Source organism: Peromyscus eremicus, chromosome 1 (assembly GCF_949786415.1).
Source record: "Peromyscus eremicus chromosome 1, PerEre_H2_v1, whole genome shotgun sequence".
Taxonomy (NCBI): domain Eukaryota; kingdom Metazoa; phylum Chordata; class Mammalia; order Rodentia; family Cricetidae; genus Peromyscus; species Peromyscus eremicus.
This window is the reverse complement of record NC_081416.1, coordinates 85,035,438-85,046,638: the sequence shown is the minus strand read 5'-3', so window position 1 is coordinate 85,046,638 and position 11,201 is coordinate 85,035,438. Positions and strand designations below refer to the sequence as shown.

Below are 11,201 nucleotides of genomic sequence, written 5' to 3'. Positions count from 1 at the left end.
CATTTTGTTTATCTACTCTGGCATTTTGCCCTCAGTAAACTCTTTCTTGCCCTATCCCTTCTCACTGACGTGTCTCCAGAGCCATCTCTCTGTGGCTTCTCAATGGTGGGTCCCCTCCTCTGCCAAGAAGCATATATTGAATGCCATCTTCTGCCCTTCCAGTCCCACAGCTGCTGGAGTGCCCGGGAATGCAAGAAGTGAAGTCACCATGTAACCCCCCAATGGGAAGCAGAAACCTGGCACAGGGGATTTGTCTTCCCAGTCTGCCAATTGCCTCAAAAGGAATGCCACTTAAAGAGAGGCAGCTTGTTAACAATGCCTCGCAGTATGGAACAGGCTAATTCTAGCTGTGACTTGCCTGCCACGCTATTACTATTTCCTGGGTTGGAGGTGCTTTTGACATGACAAATGTCAAATGTGTAGATGCTCTATATCCATCCAAGTTGCCATTACTTGGGAGAAGTCTAGCTAGAAAGCACCCAGAGTAATTCTGGGTGTGGTCTAGTCTAGCTTCAGGAGTGAGATTTGAGGGGCAACAAAGAAGTCATCACCCCCAATTCTCCTTCACCACCTCAACACATCTACTTCCTCCACTCCATCTCAGGGTGCAAATCAGTTCACAAGTCCCTTTTGCTTTCAGTTAAATTCTTTGGTACCCTAGCAGAACCATCCTCATGGTCCCAAAGCTTAGAAGGTTGATGCAACCTAGAGCAGGTTCAAGGGCTCCAGCCATAATGAGTACATGAACCCATCAATCCGTTTCTGCTGCTCTTTCTTGATAACAAATGGTGGTGCTGCTGAAAATTGGTTCCGTGTGGTTCAGAGACACATTTTAGTAACGTAAATCTACCAGAAGCTGTGGGTCTTTGAGGGAGAATAATCATACCTCCTGGGGGGACGGAGGTGTGCTTGGTCATGCAAGATTACAACTTTTTAACATTCTTATAGTCTGCCATCATCCTGCTTCACCTTCCCCCTCTCTCCTATGTATTTCTTGGTCTTTTACATAAACTATGGGTTTGCCCATGGCTTTTTCATGGTGTTAGCTCCTGCTCTAGCCTTTCTGAAGTCGTACAGGCTGCGGGGTATGATGACTAAGAACCTGGAGACTGGACTCACTTGCAGACACCACCACCTTGCTACAGTATGGAGAATTCTGCTTCCCTGTACACCAACTTTATTATTTGGGAAACATGGGGACAGTGAACCCTGCCATGTCCTATTGCTGTGACCTTGAAATCACAAGCGATGCTCACAGGTTGGAGACACAGCTGATAATCTAATCAGAACCTGCTATGGTCCGTGGCAGCCATTTTCAGAACACAGATTCTGGCTTCAAGTTCCTATGGGCTCTGGGCCTCTTCTTTGAAAGTCTTCAGAAGGGATGTATAATAGTCAATACTACCATCAACTTAGTAGGATCTAGAATTGTCTAGGAGACAAACCACTGGGCATGTCTGTGACAGTTTCCAGATTGTGTTTATTTAAGGTAGAAAGTGGGTGTTGACGTCCCATGGGCTTCAATCCTACACAACTCGCTGAACATGGAGTTGTGGAGCTGGTGCCCACATAGAGCCTTCACCCCTATGGTCTAGTGCCTTTGGTACAGGAAGGAACTCTACAATTAAAAAAAAATTAAGTAGAAAATGAGGTGAGCACCAACAGCCGTTGTTAGACCCTGCGTTAACCTGTAAGCCCCACCTATTCAAAGACCAGGTAACTTTCTGAGATTCTGGGAGTTATAGTTCTTGGAAAATAACAACAAAGCCTCATGGGGAAAATGGTGGCCGGTAGGTTTTGTCTACATAAGCCCTGCCAAAGTGTGTCTCAAGGCTACTCACCTGGAAAGCTTCCAGGTGGTGATCTTGACCAAATTCCATCTTGGTAAGTATTTAAATTTTTAATAAAAGCTTGCTTAAGTTTGGCCAAGGTGGTGGAACTGGTTTTTCTGGCCAATTTCAGGATTAACACCCCCCCCATCTCTCTCTCTCTCTCTCTCTCTCTCTCTCTCTCTCTCTCTCTCTCTCTCTCTCTCTCTCTCTCTCTCTCTACTTCCTAACTACAGATTTAATGTGACCGGCTGCCTCAAGCTCCTGCCACTGAGACTTCCTCATCATGTTGGGCTATACCCTCAAACTGCGCACCGAAGCAAACCCTTCCTTCCTTAACTTGCCTGTGCCGTGTATTTCTGTCACAGCAGGAAGAAACCTAACAGGAGACTTGACTGGTTGGTTTAGCTCTGCAGGGCAGCCAAGCTAGTGGCCATAAAAAGACAATGCGAACTTAAAAACACCTTGGTGCTCAGGAGCCCGAAGAGAGATGAATCCGCCGTGGTTTACCCAGAGACACCTCTGAACGGGCTCAGAAGGCTCTAAGCGTAGACGGCCTTGAGAAAACAGTAACCTTCCAGGCAGGGGAAACATCACAGCACAGGGAAGAGGAGAGGATGGGACAGCCTGGTGCCACTGGAGTTTAGGTTTGCCCAGCAACAGAGGGGTTTGGGGAGAGGCAGAAGAAGTGAGATGAGGACGGGAGTCCAAGGGCAGGGGAGGAAAGCCATCCTGCACGGAGCTGTAACTTCATCCTGCACGGAGCTGTAACTTCATAACAAGCGGCTAAGAACGCCCCGGGATTCCTCATGTCTTATCAGAGGTGCACAGGTACACAGTGAGGCCTTTTCTCGGAGATATTATGAGTGGATGACTCCACAATGCGTGACTATTACCCCTCTGAGCCTCAGCTTTACTATCTGTAATATGACAACAATAGTGCCCATTTTACAGAGCAATGAAGGGTAAGCAAATTTTTACACTCTGGGTACTTAGAACAGCGCCCGGTTTGCAGGAATCACTCGGCATGTTTCTGTAAGTATTTAGGCATCTGTGTTGGCCTGCCCCTAAGGCCTTGGCAGGATATATCCTTAGCTGCAGCCACTAAGAGCACCCCTTGCACATTTGCTACATTTCCTTATCAAAGGTGGGCTTTGCCCACCTCCCATCTCTTTCTTTTTCTCTTTCTTCGCTCTCATCCCCAGGAGCTGGTCTCTACCTCCTTCTCTGCCCCTTTTCTCCCCTCCCCTCAATAAACCTCCCACGTGGGTCTGTTGTATGGTGACTCCTTCCTGCCATTTAAAAATAAAACAGTTCCCATCATCATTATTGTTAGATTTTTATTTTAATGATGATTTTTAATTAATATAGGTATATTTGCTCATTTGGTTTACCCACTGATAACTTAGTGCCTCAGTGGGATTTTGATGCCTGTGTTTGCATTCATAAGCCTGATCCTACAGACATCAGTCAGCACACCCTTCATTGTACTGAGTTTCTGGGAGAAAAATAGAAGTGCCCACCAGTGACATCTGGCCATGGTTTGGGGACAAAGGTATCCAACTTGGTCAAAGAGAAGAAAGTAATGAAAGAACCACACAGTAACCTGGAACCAGGGAAGAAAGAACCACCTCCATTACAAGTACTGTGTCAGCCAATCTGGGGGCCAGCGACATGGTTCAGTGGGTGAAGGTGCTTGTTGCCAAGCCTGTGAACCTCCACTCAGCTTCACATTGTAGAAGGAGAGAACCAACTCCTGCAAGTTGTCTCTGACTTCCCTCCTCAGCCCTCTCTGTCTGTCTGTCTGTCTGTCTGTCTCTCTCTCTCTCTCATACACACACACACACATACACACACACATACACACACACTACACACAATAAATTAATCAACATAGAAAAGAAAACTTGAAAAGAAAAAAAAACCCAGCCTACCCAGAGCCAGGGCCATGCTGTAAAGGGCTCTTTACCTCATGAGTTTGGCTTTCCCGTTGTCTGAGAGCCGTTACCTCAGCACTCCCTTGTGTCGGACGGGCTTCTTTTGTATTTGGTGTGCCCTGGAGCAATGGGATGTTCTCACTGATTTCAGTCAGTCCTAGGAGCTGCAGCATCTGCATGGCTGTTCTTACTCACGTTTGAGTATACTCTAGACTAGACGACAGGGAGAAAAGCAACAGATGGAGGAATATGTGGAAGGTGAGTGGATGGATTGCTGTCTCCAAAGGGCATGTATTGGTGAGGAACTCTCAGTCTTGTAACAGTGACAATATGTTTTTCTTTGCAGACCTCTGTATTGGAAATGGGGCCCCCAAGAGTCCTGTGGACACAGACTAGGGCTGGCTTCCTACACATGGGACTTGTGAGTGACAGAGCTCAGCAAGGCATCTCATTTAGTCTAATTAAAATTCTTCATCATTTTGAAACAGGGAGACCATACTTTCATTCGGCATTAAACCCGAAAACTATGAAGCCTGTCATTTCTGGACTGGGGGCTTCCCAGGACATAGGGTGTTCATGCTGAAGCTGGGACAATGCCAGGAAATAGGAACAGTTGGTCACCCTAACTGCATCTAGGGGTATCTTGTAGCTTTGCTGCCAACTCTTTGCTCACTCTGAGGGAAGGTATCTTTGATAACATGCCAAGTCTGGGCTCATACATCTACTTAGGTTCCAGAATCCCAGGCTAGACAATTCCTCAGACAGCTGCTGTACAGGGACAGTGAGCCGGTGACTGGTTGGGACCCAAGAAGCAGCTGTGTCTCATTTTCTCTATGAGGAGTGAATGAGATAAGGGAGGAGATGGTAATGCAGCTCTTTGTAAATTATTGTGACATGTCAAAGGAAATGATGTTGGAAGCTTTTCCAACATGTGAGAATTCTTCACACACATTGAGAAGTAAGAGTGGCCACTTCTCTGCAGAAAAAAAACTCCAATGAGAGAAGAGTTGGGCCTACACAGCCAGCTCCCAAGTCCAGCCCAGCTCTGAGGCTCGCTGCTTTGGCCCAGAAATGGAAGAGACAAAGAAACAGAGGAAAAATGATACATCTTGTATGTAACTTCTCCTGTAGGTGGAGAAGACTCATGGGTGCCCAGAATATGGGGACACCAGGACTGTGGGAAGGCACAAAAGTAGAAGCCTTGGGTCAAATGCTTCTGTCATCACAACCAGATGGTTACAGTCATTCCAGGTGAACTTGAAAGAGTCATCTCCCCCGAAAGTCAACCAAGCAAGGTCTCCACCAAACAGATTGGGCTGGCCTTCTGAGGTTACTCTTCAATGTTGCAATGGGCAATTCATTCTCCAGAGCAAATTTAAAAGAACACTTTTGATATGATTCCCAACTTTGCCCTACATGTCTGTGCTCAAGCCATCCTCCTGCCTCAGCCTCATGAGTAGGTAGAACTATAAGGACACCACCAAGCCTGGTTCATCTTTACATTTTTATGTCACACTTTTCAACATCTCTCTTTTGTCTATGCATTTTCTTTTGAAAGGTATGTAATATATCATTTATATATAATCATTCTAACACCAAGATTCTACTTCTGGGGCTTGATACACATAAATACTTTTAAAGAAGATGTCAGGGGTGTGTCAGGGCAATAGTCAACTCAAAGGTTATCCAATATGGCACTTCCTCTCTTCCTACCTTGCCCAGTAGAGCCAATGATCTGCTTTGGGGGTGGCCTAAGGTTTGGTAAAGAGTGCTGGGTCAGAAGTCAAAGGATCAGTGTGGACCTGATCTGCAGCCACTTTGATATGTGAAGTATTTTTACTAGATTTAAGAGCAGGTGACCAATGTTGGCCCCACATAAGAAAAGCAGAGGAACTAAGACTTGCCAGGTACCTCTGCAGTAGTTCATTTTGACACAGTCTGGAAGAAGCACATGGAAAGGGAATATCCATGAGCGGATGTCACTATTAGTTTGGCCTGTGAGGTATTTTCTTAATTGGGATAATTGAGGTAAGAAGACACATCCTGAATGTGAGTGGCAGCACTTAGTGGGCTGGGCCCTGGGCAACATGAAAAGGAGGAGGAGCTGAGCTCCACCATGCATGAATTAACTCACTGTTCTCCGCTCTTGATTGTGGATGTGATGTGACCAGCTGCTTCAGTCCCTGCCTGTGATTTCCTTGTAATGATGGGATGCAACCTAGAGCTGTAGTAAGCCAAAGAAATCCCAGGATGTTTTATCACAGCACCAGGAAACGAACCTAAGACATCCTCCTTACAGTGTTATCTCTGCATTTTCACCCACCATTTTAAATTGGATGCTTAGAACTAGCCCTCAGACACGAGCACTTTTGCGATGTATTCATGTCCTTAAGCAATGTACAGTAATTACATACACATTTGAAAGCTCAATACAAATGTGCACATTTGAAAACTCAGTACAAGTGGTATATTAATGAATTCTCTAGCAAGTACTTTTTGATGCACAGTGGTTCTCACTGAAGGTGATATGTCACCTCTGCTTCATTCATATAGCCACATATTGCTTTACATGTTCCAATTTGTTTATCCTTTCTCTCCCTGTTGAAAAAGAGAAGTTGCTACATTTTGATGTTATTACTATAAGCTGGTGTCATTAAATGGCTACAAGCTGGCTGCAATAGCTCCAAACATCACATCCTCAGGTGGTCATAAAGGAGTTGGGAAGAGAGAGAGCCCCTAAGGTTTTGGATGTATGAACTGGAGAATGGTGACGCTTATGTTGTTATAAAAGTAAAGTTAAACTGATGTCTATTAGGTTCCTGGTGGAGCCCAGGCACAGGGTAAGTTCTCAGTCACTGTCCTGTGCTCGCTCTCTCTCTCTCTCTCTCTCTCTCTCTCTCTCTCTCTCTCTCTCTCACACACACACACACACACACACACACACACACACATATTTCCATCCCTTTTCTCATTTTATTTATAAAATATTGGTAATGATTATATTTTCATGCTGTCAACTCCCTAGGACCAAATATGTAGCAGGAAGCAGTCTGAGGGAGAGTTTAACTTCGGCGAGTTACACAGTGGGGATGGCATGGTGCCTGGGCTCTGTCTAAGGTGGCTAGAGTTTGCAGCATAGCTTGATATATCTCAGGAGACCAGGAAACGGAGACACTGGGAGAATCACTTCCTTGTCCACTCTAGCTCTACCCTTTCTTCCTACTTATGCTACCTAGTTCCCATATCTGGAAGGCTCCACAGCCTCTCAAAAATTCAGACACATGAACCTACTGGGGATATGCCACATTCAAACCCTCACACATGCCAAAGACAGTCTCCCTCCTGCCAGAGCTCCTCATACTGCTGGGTGGAGAGAACCTCATCTTCCAGGCCCCCTGTCATTCAAAAGCATTTCTGGTGAATTCCAGGAACAGCCAGGTGTGAGAACAGCTCCAGTGTGAGTCAGAGCCCCAAGAGCTTATTCAAACAGATACAGAAGCACCACACCCAGATGCCCATTCACTGGGCTGAGGGAACAGCTTGAAGATGATGCTTCTAACACCCCTCCAGGCAGTGCTGGCCTGACTGTCTCTGCCACACAGGAAGCTCCTGGGTAGCCCAGCTCCCCAGAACCAGACTCAGGCTCTCCAGTCACACAGATGAAGCAGGAGAAATCAGTCCTTTCAGTGTTAATTTGTGATGTGCTTGGCTGCTCAGGCCAGAATTTCAGTTCATTCACATAGTGGACATAAAAGGCCAAATAAGTGTAGCAATGTGTCCCTTAAGGACAGGAGTCCATTCTAAGAAGTGGGTCACTGGGACATTTTGGCACTGTGCGAACATTACAAAATGTGCTTAGACACTGTGATGGTTTGAATGGGAATGGCCCCCATTGGCTCATAAATTTGCATGCTTAGTCCCCAATTGGTAAACTGTTTGGGAAGGATTAGGAGGTGTGGCCTTGTTGGAATAGGTGTGGCCTTTTTGGAGAAGATGTGTCACTGGGGGTGGGCTCTGAGGTTTTATAAGTCATGCTGGACCTATTCTCTCTCTCTCTCTCTCTCTCTCTCTCTCTCTCTCTCTCTCTCTCTCTCTCTCTCTGCCTGATGCCTATAGATCTGGATGTAAAGCTCTCAGCTACTGCTCCAGCACTATGCCTGTATGGCTCCTCTTTGATTATTGGACTAACCCTCTAAAACTACAAGCAAGCCCCCAATTAAATGCTTTCTTTTGTAAGAGTTACCTTGGTCATGGTGTCTCTTTGTAGCAATAAAACAGTAACTAAGACAGACATTGCTATAGGACAACCACCCATACACCCAGGCTACATATAGACACTGTGCATACAAATGGCATGATCTGTTGTATCTAGGACTATGAGGAACTGAACTTGATGAGAGTAAATGAAGCCTGAGACCAAAACAGAGAAGGGTGCAGTTCCAGGTCAAGCAGCTTGATGTGTGCTCTTGCATGGACATGGCAGACGCAACTGCTTCACACTCAGCTTCCCTACAGACAAAGGCAATACACTCTTTGTAGCTTCTTTTGATTTGTTTTGTTTAGTTATTTATTTATTTGGTGTGTGTGTGTGTGTGTGTGTGTGTGTCTGTCTGTCTGTCTGTCTGTCTGTCTGTTATTGTATATGAGCACAGAGGCCAGGAGAAGGCACCAGATCCCTCAGAGCTGAGTTATGGTGTTTGCAGAGATGCTGGGGTCTGGACTGCTCTCCTCCAGCCCCAGGAATGTCTCAAATGTCAAAAAGTATGAACAAGTTACCTAGTGTCCATTGTCCTCAAGTGTCACATCCGGTACACTGTGTGCATTCTGTACTTGGACACCCAGGCTGAATTATCGGTAGCTGGGGGGCCAGCTCCCTACTACCACCAGGGTATGCAAAAAAAAAAAATCCATGAATGTGGTGAAAGTTATCTATCTGAGGGCTAGACTTTTTTTCTATCTGAGGAGAAAAATAAGGAAACATACACTTTCTGATGGTAACTTTCTCTTTTACTTCATCTTAAAAAAATCTCTTTTCGGAAAATCTCTCTGTCTCCACACAGCTACATCTCTTACCATACAGCTATATATTTCTCTACTCTGTTACATTCCTTCACACACTATTGCATCATTCATTCACTCTTTACTCATTCACTTACTCACTCTCTCTCTCACTCACGCACTCACTCATTCACTCCTCTCCAAAATCTCTCTACTCTAAATCTTTGGTTCCAATTCTCTCTAGTTCCAGTTCTCTTTAGTTTCAATTCCCTCTGTCTCCACATGGCTAAATCTCTCACTCAGCACACACACCTAGCCCTGCAATCCTGCAGTCACTTATAAAATAATCATTCAGAGGCTTAATATTAATTACCAATTGTATGGTCTATGGCAGGCTTCTGCTAGCTAGCTCTTTCATCTTAAATTAACCCATTTCTATTAATCTACATATTGCTCTATGGCCATGGCATTACCAGTCTGCTGTCATGGTGCTCCTTGGGTGGTGGACTGGCATCTCTCACTCCTCTCCTTTCTTCTCTCTGTATACCTGTTCGGATTTCCTACCTGCCTCTAAGCTGCCTTACCATAGGCCAATGCAGCTTTATTTATCAACCAATCAGAGAAATACACATTCACAGCATAAAGAACAATATCCCAGAGTCGTTTTGATTTGCATTTCTCTGATGATTAAGGATGTTGAGCATTTCTTTAAATGTCTTTCAGCCATTTGTGATTCTTCTTTTGAGAATTCTCTGTTTAGCTCTTTAGCCCATTTTTAAATTGGATTGTTCAGTATTTTGACATCTAGTTTCTTGAGTTTTTTATATACTTTGGAGATCAGTTCTCTGTCAGATGTGGGGTTGTCCCATTCTGTAGGCTGTCTTTTTGTCTTATTGACAATGTCTTTTGCCTTACAAAAGCTTCTCAGTTTCAAGAGGTTCCATTTATTAATTGTTGTGCCCAGTGTCTGTGCTGCTGGTGTTATATTTAGGAAGTGATCTCCTGGGCCAATGCATTCAAGAGTACTTCCTACTTTCTCTTCTATTAAGTTTCGTGTAACTGGATTTATGTTGAGGTCTTTGATCCACTTGGACTTGAGTTTTGTGCATAACAAATACAAATTTTACAAATATTACAAATATTAATCTATTTGTAATATTTTACATATTGACAAATCAAAACGACTCTGAGACATCACCTTACACCTGTTAGAATGGCTATGATCAAGAACACTAATGACAGTCAATGTTGGAGGGGATGCAGAGCAAAGGGAACACTCCTCCACTGTTAGTGGGAATGCAAACTTGTACAAACACTGTGGAAATCAGTATGGTGGTTTCTCAGAAAATTGGGAATCGATCTACCTCAGGACCCAGCCATACCACTCTTGGGCATGTACCCAAGGAATGCTCAATCATACCACAAAGATATATACTCAACTATGTTCACAGCAGCACTATTTGTAATAGCCAGAACCTGGAAACAACCTAGATGCCCGTCAACTGAAGAATGGATTAAGAAAATGTGGTACATATACACAATGGAGTACTACTCAGAAGAGAAAAACAATGACAGCATGAAATTTGCAGGCAAATGGATGGAACTAGAAAATATCATCCTGAGTGAGGTAACCCAAACCCAGAAGGACAAGCATGGTATGTACTCACTCATAAGTGGATACTAGATATAAAGGAAAGAACAATCAGACTGCAACCCACAGAACCAGGGAGGCTATATAGCAGGGAGGACCCTAGGATGACTGTGCCTTATAATAAGTTTTGGTTTTACTCAATTACTGGGCAAGCCTCAATGAAACATTTCACTATTAGGATAAGAATATATACTGTATCAAACTTATAATAGAAAAATTAAAAAAAAGAACAATATCCCATAGCACACACTCTCACCTCTGCCCAGCTCTTTTCACGGTTCCTTCACATTGGTCTTTCACATAGCTCTACACAGCCCCCCTCCCTACACCACTTCGCCTCTCACAGCCAAACTCTGGACAAGTATATGCTACATTTTCAGGGTCTGACCCATTCTCATAATACATGTTAAGTTTTTTTTCAGGCTAGGAAGGTCACACTGACTGGCCAGTGAGTAACACTTGGCCAAGCACGTAGCCTGAGTGGTTAACGTTCCCAGACAGAAAATGACATTGAAATTCAGGACTTAACAATAACAGTAGTTGGCTGAATCTTGAGTGGTTGGGATATGTGCAGAAAGAGAATTACTGCAGAGGGTTATGTCTACCAAAGTTGCTTCAGTTCTGACCTTGATTCATCAACAAACACCTGGAAACTAGTCTTTGTGTATTTTCTGCAGAGGCAGCTTAGTCTATTTTGAATTTGTTCTGAAATATTAAATTAGCTATCTTTGAGACCGAGAATACTGTTACTTTGCTGCGTCAATTAAGAAAAACATTCTAGTATAT

The 11,201-nt window shown here is 44.3% G+C and overlaps 1 long non-coding RNA gene across 1 annotated transcript in view; it reads right to left on the bottom strand.

The window, feature by feature from the left end:
* Positions 1-3,804: 3,804 nt before the first annotated feature.
* LOC131899989 (uncharacterized) overlaps positions 3,805-11,201 on the bottom strand; it is a 60,078-nt gene continuing 52,681 nt past the window's right edge. Inside the window, exon 4 of the long non-coding RNA XR_009376158.1 lies at positions 3,805-3,979. This is a non-coding gene — a long non-coding RNA (uncharacterized LOC131899989). The remainder of the gene's footprint in view (positions 3,980-11,201) is intronic.